The following is an 11,921-nucleotide window of genomic DNA, read 5'->3' as shown; positions in this document are numbered from 1 at the left end:
AATTTATCAAACGGAGTGATGATGCGGTCCAGGATCTATTCATGTAAAGAAACTGCCACTGTCAGTGTATGTGTATGTTCTCCGTGTAAGGAGAATCTTTGTAGACTCATCTCCCTTATTTTGCTAATAAAAATCGTTGACCAACCAGAGTTGCTGTATCATTATGAACATTGTGTTTGACAACTAAGTTGAGTTATCGAGCAGGTATGCGCTAAACCCATACACCTTTCGTCCAGATGCCACGCTTCCATCGCATGCGCTTCAGAAGAATAAATGGCTTTGTAAAAGACGAACCTCTTTAAATGCGCGTGTCGTTTTGTCGTGTACATCGGTGAGGGATCATATTTTGTGTGCCAACTTGTAAATGTAGAGTTGATGTAGATTTTTTTTTTGTTTATAAACAAAATATAAAACTACAAGCTAGGATTCGCTGTGGTCACAAAGTGGGAGGTCAAAGGCAACTGGAAAGCCTGTTCCACACCATAAAATTATGCAGGTGCATCAATATCGTGGAAAAATTAATCATTTCAGAAAGTGAACAGCTAGCTTTTGGTAATGTCTGTGTGGACAGTTGCCATGTCCTGCCGGAAAATGAAATCGGCATCTCCATAAATCTTGTCAGCAGAAGGAGGCATGAAGTTCTCTAAATGCCTTTTCATTGGCGTCACGTGGTGCATGAGGTGGAAAGAAGTTGTGTACACGGTCCCAGTTACATCCAACAATGGCAAAAATATAAAGTGTAAAAAACTAAACGATCTAAAATGTACGCCAAACGGTACGTGTAAATCTAAGATACACGCTAAACACTAATGTAAAACTACACCAAACAGCAGCACGAACATGTGTCTTTGTGGATGGATGAGTACGAATGAATGCATGTCCTGGTAGATGCTGAGTTGACTTGAGAAAACTCAGTGGTCCAGCACCAGCAGAGGACATGGCACCCTAAACCATCACTGACTGGAAACTTCTATTCTGGACCTCTCCACTCTTCCTCCAGACTCTGGGACCTTAATTTCCAAATGACGTGAAAATGTACTTTCTTCTGAAAAGAGGACCACTGAGCTACAGTCCAGTTCTTTTTTCCTCAGTCGTGACGACTGGTTCAGGAGTGACTTGAGGAATGCGACATTTGTAGCTCAGGTCTAGGACTTTATTAGCTGATTAGGGTGTGACACCATGAGTTTCCAATACGGGTCCTCTTTGCAATATTCTACTTTTCTGACCCTGAATTTAGTTTTTTCATTGTGAGCCATAATCGTCAAAATTACATCAAATAAAGGCTTGAAATATTTCACTCTTTGTAATGAATCTATATACGAGTTTCACTTTCTGAAATTCATGACAAAATTGTATCTTTTTTGTGAAAGCCTATTCTAATATTTTTTTATGTGCCTGTATGCATCTGCTTCACATTGAAAAGATTCCATTAACCGCTGTGGTTCGTAATAGAAAAGCTTGCTGGGATGAAACTGGATGGCATCTCAACACATGAATTCATTAAATGGTTTTCTGTTTACTGCTGGGGGAAAAGTCTAACCAACTGATTTTCCTACTTGCTTAAGATGTAAAGCAGCCAGGATGCCCTTTGGTGCATCTTTGCCTTGTAAATGTGCCGTGCCATTGTCCGTGAATAGAGTAAGTGACGGCATCCCTTCTTCACAATATTGCTTCAGATGGGGAATTTGCATGCTGTTATGTAACACAAAATTGAATAATTAGTCAGTAAAATAGAAATATTGCATGATAATGACTGCTACATTTTCAGTGAATGGTTCTTTGTGTTGGAAACAACCAGTGAACGCATTCCAAGAGTTTGGCCACCAGAGGCTCCATGTTCTTTCCTCTCGCTGCTAAAAACTTGATAAAAGTGGCCACTTTTTTTATTTATTGTCAATAAAGTCATTATTTTCAGTTAATCAAAGCAATTATATAGAGAATTCTATATAGAAGGGACTTGACGTCATACCTTAAAGGCCCCACACACAATGATACCAGAAGTAACATATGTCTCTCCACAGTGCTGGCAATGTTGCCCTCAGTCTTTTACAGTAGCTGAGCATTACTCCTTGGGTCCTGGTTACAGAACTATTCAAATATCAGCCCTCTCTTCTGGCGATAAGAGCTCACTTGGGACAGTGAACTTATCCTAGTCCAGCAGATACCAGTTGTCCAGACTCGTTGGATTCCGAAGAGTCCGAAAAATTGTGTCCAGATGGCAGGTACAGATGCTGTTTTCTAATGTTTGGCATACAATAAGACAATTGTCTCTTGGTGTGGCCATATTGGCTAACTGGAAACTTCATGATGTGTATGGGTGCACACATTCACCCAATAGTTCCAACAATGGGCCACAGCTGTCACATCTGTACCCTCCACAATCCTGGCCAATGCGCAATCCGACTTCTTGGCTTCATGCAAACTTACATTGTGATCCCTATCAAGCAGCCCAGTGTTGTGAATGTTTCTATACGTCACTGGATTTGGTCAACTTTATTTTGTTTGACTGTCAGACTTTCTGGCAACTGCTTTGCAACATTGTGACTGACCTCGTGATGTCACTATTATATATCTGCTGGCTGTTGCAGACACGCCAGCAATATACAAACCAAGTCATTTACAAACTCATTGCTGTACTGAGTCATTCATTGTCCCCTTTGTTTACTTATATTGAACACTAATCAGTCCTGATGTTGCATCACAAATCTGCTTTGGTGCAAAAGAAAAAAGGTTTTGATCAAGGAAACAGATTTTGGATGTGATTTTGCCAAAGCGCCTGTGTTCTGGGAGCGAAAACAACGGGATACCTTCTAATGTTATTGCTGAAGCTGTATGGTCACAAATTCAAACACAGAACTTACATAATCCTTTTCCAAAGTATGGTTTATTGTAGCTTACCAGTGTTTGTTTATGAATATAATATATTTAAAAATTAAAACACTAAATGCAACAGGTGGAGACCTAAGTGAGAGAACTGAGTGAACACTATTACAATATCTACTAACATATAACTACGGTTGCAGCAGTAGAGCTTGTCAACATACAGGTGCTGGTCATAAAATTAGAATATCATGAAAAAGTTGATTTATTTCAGTAATTCCATTCAAAAAGTGAAACTTTTATATTATATTCATTCATTTCACACAGACTGATATATTTCAAATGTTTATTTATTTTAATGATGATGATTATAACTGACAACTAATAAAAAAAAACATTCAATATCTCAAAAACTAGAATATTACTTAAGACCAATAAAAATAAAAAAAATAAAGATTTTTAGAATTGTTGGCCAACTGAAAATATGAACATGAAAAGTATGAGCATGTACATCACTCAGTATTTAGTTGGGGCTCCTTTTACCTGGATTACTGCAGCAATGCGGCGTGGCATGGAGTCGATCAGTCTGTGACACTGCTCAGGAGTTATGAGAGCCCAAGTTGCTCTGATAGTGGCCTCAGCTCTTCTGAATTGTTGGCTCTGGTGTATCACATCTTCCTCTTCACAATCCCCTATAGATTTTCTATGCAGTTAAGGTCAGGCGAGTTTGCTGGCCAATTAAGAACAGGGATACCATGATCCTTAAACCAGGTTCTGGTAGCTTTGGCACTGTGTGCAGGTGCCAAGTCCTGTTGGAAAATGAAATCTGCATCTCCATAAAGTTGGTCAGCAGCAGGAAGCATGAAGTGCTCTAAAACTTCCTGGTAGACAGCTGCGTTGACCTTGGACTTCAGAAAACACAGTGGACCATCACCAGCAGATGACATGGCACCCCAAACCATCAATGACTGTGGAAACTTGAGACTGGACCTCAAGCAACATGGATTCTGTGCCTCTCCTCTCTTCCTCCAGACTCTAGGACCTTGATTTACAAAGGAAATGCAAAATTTGCTTTCATCAGAGAACATAGCTTTGGACCATTCAGCAGCAGTCCAGTCCTTTTTGTTTTTAGCCCAGGTGAGACACTTCTGACGGTGTCTCTTGTTCAAGAGTGACTTAACACAAGGAATGCGACAGCTGACCCTCTTGTCTTGCATACGTCCGTGCGTGGTGGTTCTTGAAGCACTGACTCACTCTTTGGGAATCTCCCACACAGTTTGGAATGGGTTTTATTTGGCAATCCTCTCCAGGTTGCAGTTATCCCTTTTGCTTGTGCACCTTTTTTCTACCACATTGTTTCCTTCCCTTCGCCTCTTTATTGATGTGCTTGGACACAGAGCTCTGTGAACAGCCAGCCTCTTTAGCAATGACCTTTTGTATCTTGCCCTCTTTGTGCAAGGTGTCAATGGTTGTTTTTTGGACAACTGTCAAGTCAACAGTCTTCCCCACGATTGTGTAGCCTACAGAAATAGACTGAGACCATTTAAAGGCCTTTGCAAGTGTTTTGAGTTAAATAGCTGATTAGAGTGTGACACCAGGGGACTTCAACCTTTTCACAATATTCTAATTTTCTGAGAAACTAAATTTGGGGTTTTCATTAGTTGTCAGTTATAATCATCAACATTAAAATAAAAAAAACATTTGAAATATATCATGTGTGTAATGAAAGAATATAATATTCAAGTTTCACTTTTTGAATGGAATTACTGAAATAAATCAACTTTTTCATGATATCCTAATTTTATGACCAGCACCTGTTTATAAGTAATGGGACATATTACGTACAAAAATATATTACTTTTAACTGTAAAAATTTACTTTGAGGAAGTTTTTAAGAGAAAAATAGTGCTTTGAGTGCTTAGGTTTTTTTTTTCAAATATGTACTTGAAACATTATTCCTTGCACCACACACTTTGCATGTGGGCCGTGATTTGCATGTGGCTTGGTACGCTCTTTAACAGGAGGAGTGTGGTGTCCTGGTGTTTGGCCTTCTGTTGCAAGCTGACTGCACAGTAGAATATGTCTGAAAGGGATAAATGAGAGAAAATTATGTTGGGATTTTTGTTTTGTTTCCAATGAGGTGGATTTTACGGTTGCTGTCAGTCAAAGGAAAGTGTTTGTGTGTTGCTTTGAGGACTTTTTAAAGATTTTAAAAAGAAAAGATGGAAAGAACAAGGGGCCAAAATATAAAGTATGGGAAAGCAGCACATGAGACACTGAGGTTTTTCTCAGCAATGACCAGCGGGTGAAGTAATGTTTGAAGTGGATGTGAGGGAAGGTGCAAAAAGATGCAACAATAAAGACTTTATTTCAGTCTTGTGTTGCCATCTTTGCCGTCTGCGTCAGGCACTTTCTCTTGGTGCAGCAACTGGCAACAGAGACCAGACAGGCTTATCAGCTCTGCAGCCATGTTGGACGGATGCATCGTAACGCCACACAAGATTCCCTCTTGGTCCGAGTCGCACACTCTTCCACATGCTTGTTGGTTTGTAGTGCGCTACAGCTAGTTCATTGTACATCACTTAGTCCTTGTTGGCTGTTTTTTTAGCACAAGTTTCCCATTTGACAAACTGCATATTTTCTTGACTATAAAATTCAAATACAAAGGAACAGCCCCTCTCTTCAGGTCAAGGGTGAGATTTAGCCTCAAGTGGTGGAGTTCAAGTATCTTGGGCTTTGCTCATGAGTGAGGGAAGAATGGAGAGTGAGACTGACAGACAGATTGGTGCCATATCTGAGGCAATGTGAACCAGTGGTGTAGTCTGTGATACTCGGGGATACGAAGTATACCCACTAGAAAAGCTTAAGAATTTCAGTATACCCACTTAAAAGTGCCCAATGATACATGACATATCATTAGGCATGTGTCATTGATACATTAAATGGCAGTTAAATGCTTCCCTAACAATCTATCGGTATGCAGCACTTTGCTTTGATACTGTTTTATAAATTATACTGTATATGTTTTTAATACAAAGCCAACAGTGGTACAAAGATTGTTGTTCATTTGTTGAAATATAAACATCAGAGAAATTTGGAAATGTTCAATATGCTTAAAAATCAAAATTAATTGACGATTACATTGTAATGCCCAGTGTACTTTGATTTCTAAGCACAGTATACCCACTACAAAAATGTAGACTACAACCCTGTTGTGAACACTGTATCAGTCTGTTGTGGTGAAAAGGAAACTGAGCTGTAAGGCAAAGCACTCTGTTTACCGGTCTGTGTTCCTACCTTCACCTATAGTCATGAGCTTTGGGTAATGACTGAAAGATTGAGACTGTGGATACAGGTGGTTGAAATGAGTTTCTCCACAGGGTAGTTGGACTCTCCCCTAGAGACAGGGTGAGAAGTTCAGTTAGCCAGGAGAGACTCGGAGTAGAACCACTGCTCCTCCACATCGAGAGGAGCCAGTTGAGGTGGTTTGGACATCTGGTAAGGATGCTTCCTGGGCGTCTCCCTAGGGAAGCGCTTCGGGCATGTCCAACTGGAATGAGACTCCAGTGAAGACCCAGGACACGCTGGAGAGACTATGTCTCTCAGTTGGCCTGGGAATGCCTTGGAATCCTCCCAGAAGAGCTGGCTGTGGAAAGATGTCTGGGCCTCCCTGCTCAAGATGCTGCCCCCGCGACCCGACTTCGGAACAAGCGGAAGATGATGATGCATGGTACAGCTCCCAAACCCTGATGCACAAATTGGCTTCAGAATAAACCATGGCAGCTCCCGAATTGTTTTATTTAGGTTTAAACTTGGAATAGAAGTTAATAGAAATTGTAATAGAAGTTTTCTCTCAGGTATTCATTTCAGCACATGGTCAAAGTTAAGTGGGAACAAAACCAGACAAGTAGTAGAAATAAATATAAAAAGAACTTTATTTTGGTTTCTTGGACACAAAATAATTGATATTTGTAAAATAGGCTGGTATGTCCTGATTTCTCAAAAGCCCCAAATTTTAAGTCCACACAGATACATAAAAAGTTATTTATTTACTTTTAAATCTACACATTAAGGTGGGTTTTATAAAATCATAGTTTTTCCTCAGTAAAAACTCTTTCTGGTCGACATAAAAACTGTCAGAAACTTGCTATTTTGAAACAGCTGGTGTCATCTGTATAGAGCCTGCGTCTTCTAAATGCACTGTCTCTGAAGGTTTAGGTGTTCTACTTCAATGTACTGTCCAACGGAGCATGAATGATAAATATTGTGCGTTGATCTGTTTCTTTTTATCATTAAGTGCCTGAATGAAGCAGTGAAGAACACCGAACCAGTGTTTGAACAAAGGGGCTTTTGTTGACCCAGTGATGGACTACCTAAGACTGTGGGGACATGATGGGAGGAGGTATTCAGTCTCCTGCCCTATGTCATTTGGGACAGGCTGACGTCAAACCAAAAACATAGAATAAATGAGCTAATCACATTATTTCTTTACACATTTTCAACAATACGCTGTTAAACAGTGTATGAAATCCATGTGCTTTAATGAAAATATCACCAAAACTAAACTGGACATTTAAACCTCAAAAACCTTGTTTGAGATATTGACTGAGATAAGTTTAGTTTAAAGTAGGGATACACGATATTGGATTTTTGGCCGATATCTGATATGCCGATATATTAAAACATATTTGGTCGATAACTGATACCAATACTGATATTTTATATACTTTCATTTGTCAGAACATATTCCTCTTATTTAGGCTTATTTACTACAAAAATTGTGCAACAGCTGTAAGAGCTGGTGACATATATTCAGTAACAGCCATCATATGATATGCATAGCACTTTAACTTATATTAAATGAAAAGTGTGATGCTGTCTCACTTGTGGAGGCTTGTTCCAGGTTCCTAGCTGCAGTGTGGGATCCTCTGCACTCTTGTGCATGAAGGACAGCCTTTTTAATTTCAAAGTTTTAGTTTATCCATTGTGCCGTAAGACTAATCATGCTAACAGGCTAGCACGACATCCAAATGTATGTGGTAAAACTCACCCAAGTGCTATCGGCTATTAGCTGCTCAATGACAACTTGTAACTCGGGTAAGGCTACGTCGGGAAAAATATCTCTGACTGGGGACGATGTGGCGAGGCTCAACATAGTCCATGAATCTTCAGAATCCAATATACTCAATGAAAAAAAAAAATTCCACACTGTCGACATTTTGACTTCTTCCTCTCCGCCGTGATCAGATCAGGTAGGTGTGCGTGATGTCATCACGTTGTGCTGGCGCTGCAGATATCCTTGTCACTGGGTTGTCATACAAAAACAGCGCCTTTTCTATCGGTGAGTTATGTTGATGGGATGGCCGATGTCCGATATTGAACTTTAACGCTAATATCGGACGATACGATACCATGCCGATAATATCGTGCATCCCTAGTTTAAAGTTGTCAAGAGGTCTTAGACATGACTGGGAAATTGTTTTCAAATGAAAAAGCATGTATAGTTATTAACCCAATCAGCTTTTTAAAATACATTAATGTGGCTGTGTGGGGGGGGGGGGGGGGGGGGCGTCTGGTGTAAAGATGTACGAGCTTTGTGTGCACGATGTACGTTGATGTCCTCAGTGAGGCCAGGGTACATTCTGGCCATGTTCACTCAGTCTGCAGATTCCGGCTTTCATCTCTTCACACAGATGCACATCCTTTTTCCTGTGATGTCATTGATTCCCAGTTCCATGGCAACAGTGAGCAATGAGGATGGGGGGGGGGGGGGGGGTGAGAGGAAAGAAAACAGAGGAATTCCGTCATATGAAGGGATGAAGGTGTTTATAAATAGCTCCTGATGATTCTACATGTCCATATAGGTGGGGGATGTTTCTCCTCGTGGGCTCACCACTGCTGAAGCGTTCTGATGGAAACCTTGTGTCGTTGTCAAGTGGCAATTTCAGAGTGACGCCAGTCGTCTGTGGCCTTTGGGAGAAACTTCTTGTCAGAAGAAAGGCAGGTTATTTCTGGACTTTATCAGCGTGATAAGTGGAGCAGAAAGCTCTGTGAGCTGAAAGGGCTAAAAGTGACTCACAGCAGGTGTGGATACTCTTACTGGCTCCCATCATTTAATGGCTTTCTTATTATTCTGTCCTCAGTCATTTCCTTCTTTTTATCCATGTGATTAGTTTTAATTCCCCCCGGCACTCTAATTTGTCCTGGTTTCTCTGATCCTGCCGCTGCCTTCCAGTTTCTCCCTGAAAGCGTCTTTACGCTTCAGCAGCTGATATTTGAGTGTGTATCTAATTGTTTAAACCAGTGGTTGTAATCCTCCAAGTTGGGTTCATTTATTTGCAAAATGTTAGAACTGGCAACGCCTTTTCTATTTAGGAAAAATCTCCTTAATGAAAACCATATTTAGGTTTTTACATAACTAGTGGCAAAACTTCACAGCTGAGGGCTCTCCTAAGTCACAGATCTTTTATGGCAACATTAGCAGCAAACTGTCCACCTGAACACAGATTACAGCTATTATAGCAATTATTATAGTAGAGAGAGGTTTTAGGCACCGACAAGAGGTACTGCGCTGGTAGTTTATGACCAGGTGTGCCAGTTCATTTTTAGATTTCATGGCTCTACCTGAAGCGTTTTTCAATTTGCCTTAAACATCAAAGTTTATGCTCAATAATCCAGGTAAAAAGTCCAACAAAGTAAAGTCAGATCCTCTGGATGGTTTCCTTTTTTTTTGTTGTTGAAACGTTTTGTCCTTTATCCAAGGGACTTCATCAGTCATCTAAATGACTTCATCAGTCCAAGGAGCTACAACAAACTCAGTCCCACTAGCAGCACAGTCACATAGTGGGCCAACCAGTTTGATGGTGAAACAAAATGGTGGAACCACTTTGGCCATAGCTGCCTCAGAGGAGTCGATGGGGGAGAGGGCGGACTCCAGAAACCATGTCATCACTATCAAACTAGGTGGCCCACTATGAGTGTGCTTCTTGTGGAATTGAGTTTGTTGTGGCTACTCGGACTGATTAAGCCCTTTGGATGACTGAATAAGTACTTTGGATGACTGATGAAGTCCTTTGGATGACTGATGAAGTCCTATGGATGAAGGACAAAATGTTATAACAAAAAATAAAGAAACCAGAGGATCTGAATTATCTTAAACACAACATTTTTTCAGTAAAAACTCAAGAAAATGATTCACTGGAACAACAAAAGACTAAACAGTTTCATTAGACTTCAACTTGAGCTCCTCTGGATAAAATATGCACAGTTTCTAAATGGATCAACAAACTAATGACGTCTTTGGTTCCTTCAGCAATTCAAATCCTTCTGCCACAGTGACAGATGCTCTACCCGTGTTGCCAAATCAACTGAACCAGAATGTTGTCAACAGAGCTGTGAATGTGTATGCCATCTTGCCATGACAACACCGAGGCAGATTAGCATATTCAGTCCGGAAAAGGATGTTCCAGTCAGAGGGATTCATTGTAGAAATACCTTTTTATTGTCTAAGTGAAAACATGACACTTTGTTGTGCTCTTTGAGGCTGCACAGTCAAAATTCATAAATGTGGAAAGTCTTTCCCCTCTTTCCACATCCTGATCCTAAGGTTTATTCAGGTCAGAGAGGGTATATATACTGGGATTCCTCAGGTCTCCTACAAAGTAAATGTGCTGGAAAACATCCAGAGGAAGGTGCCCAGGAGGCATCCTAAACAAATGCCCAAATCAATTCAGCTGAGGAAGCTCTACTTTGAGCTCCTCACCCCATCTTCTAAGTTGAGACTGGCCACCATCTGGGTTCTTGTTCCTTCTGTCATGATTCATAAACTGAATCTATCATCAAGAAAAATGCAATGGGCCGGCCTGTTGGGATAGTAAAGACATACCAGTAATATTTACATGCATCAACGTGTCACCTTGTTTGTGTACTGGCAGTTTAATGCATAACGTTTTTCATTTTGGTCTTTCTAAAGTTGAAGGTCTTGGAAATATTTTTTGGTTAAGATCCATTTTCTCAGGTTTTTATCTCTTACTAAATTTTTAAAGAAGTTTTTATTGTTGAGTGTAATAACTCTTGCCTATGCACCAATCAGGCCTTAACGTGGTGTCACACTTGGCTGCAGCTGTTGGTGACAAATTGTGAACACTGAGATTATAAAAATCTAGACATACTATGGGATCCCAGAAGTTAACGCTGGGATGGGACTAGTTTCCTTGTCACCTAATTCCAATTTAAGTTTTAAGTTTCGAGACTCTGTCAGCGACAACAATTTAAAAAAACAAAACGCAAGATAATTTTTTCAGGTGTTGCTCTTGTTGTTTTATGTAGTTCCTACTTTGCTTCTGTATGGTCAAATATTCATTTTTCTGATACGTGCAGTTTATCAGTTCATGTTTATCAAAAGCGCTCATGGGGGTACGTTTAAAAAAAAACTATTTTGGCACAAACTCTGGTTCCAAAAATATAACACGGCAGCGCATGTGAAACGACTTGTGACCACTTCTGTACAATGGAAGAAAACAGGACAGCCGCTCTGGTATTTATATTGTTTGAGGATGATTTTAATGGAATTTGTGAGGAAATTTCCTAAAGGTTTTCTCAACATTTTTATTATAGACATCTAGAACCTGTCTCAAACCCTTAAGTTTTAATTAATATAGAACTCTAGAAATGCATTTTCTGTCCACATGTACAAACTACTGGTAACTTTAAGGTTAATGTTTCATGTAATTGTGTCATTAAGTGTGATTTCAAGTGAAAATGTGCACATTTTATTGCAATTCAGTCTCTAAGACGCCAACAATCATGGCCTAGTGAGAAACCATTTTAAATTCAAGGGATGAACCCGTGTCGTTTCCAACACATGACAAATAGAAAATATCCCATTTTTAACTTGCAGTTTGTCTCTAGCAGCCAGACATGTTCAAGGTCAAGGTTTCTTTATTATCATTCGCATCATATGTGGTACATGTGGTGGAACGGAATTGTGTACACAGGGTCCCAGTTACATCCAACAAAAGTATAAATTGTAAAGAAAAACAGTAGTAAGATCAGGGCTTAATTTGAGCTGGATCCTGCCAGAACAGGATCTGGGAACTCTT

The sequence above is a fragment of the Nematolebias whitei genome, chromosome 22 (genome assembly GCF_014905685.2).
Source record: "Nematolebias whitei isolate Nwh7 chromosome 22, NemWhi1, whole genome shotgun sequence".
NCBI classification, from domain to species: Eukaryota; Metazoa; Chordata; class Actinopteri; order Cyprinodontiformes; family Rivulidae; genus Nematolebias; species Nematolebias whitei.
Note: the sequence above shows the minus strand (reverse complement) of the source record.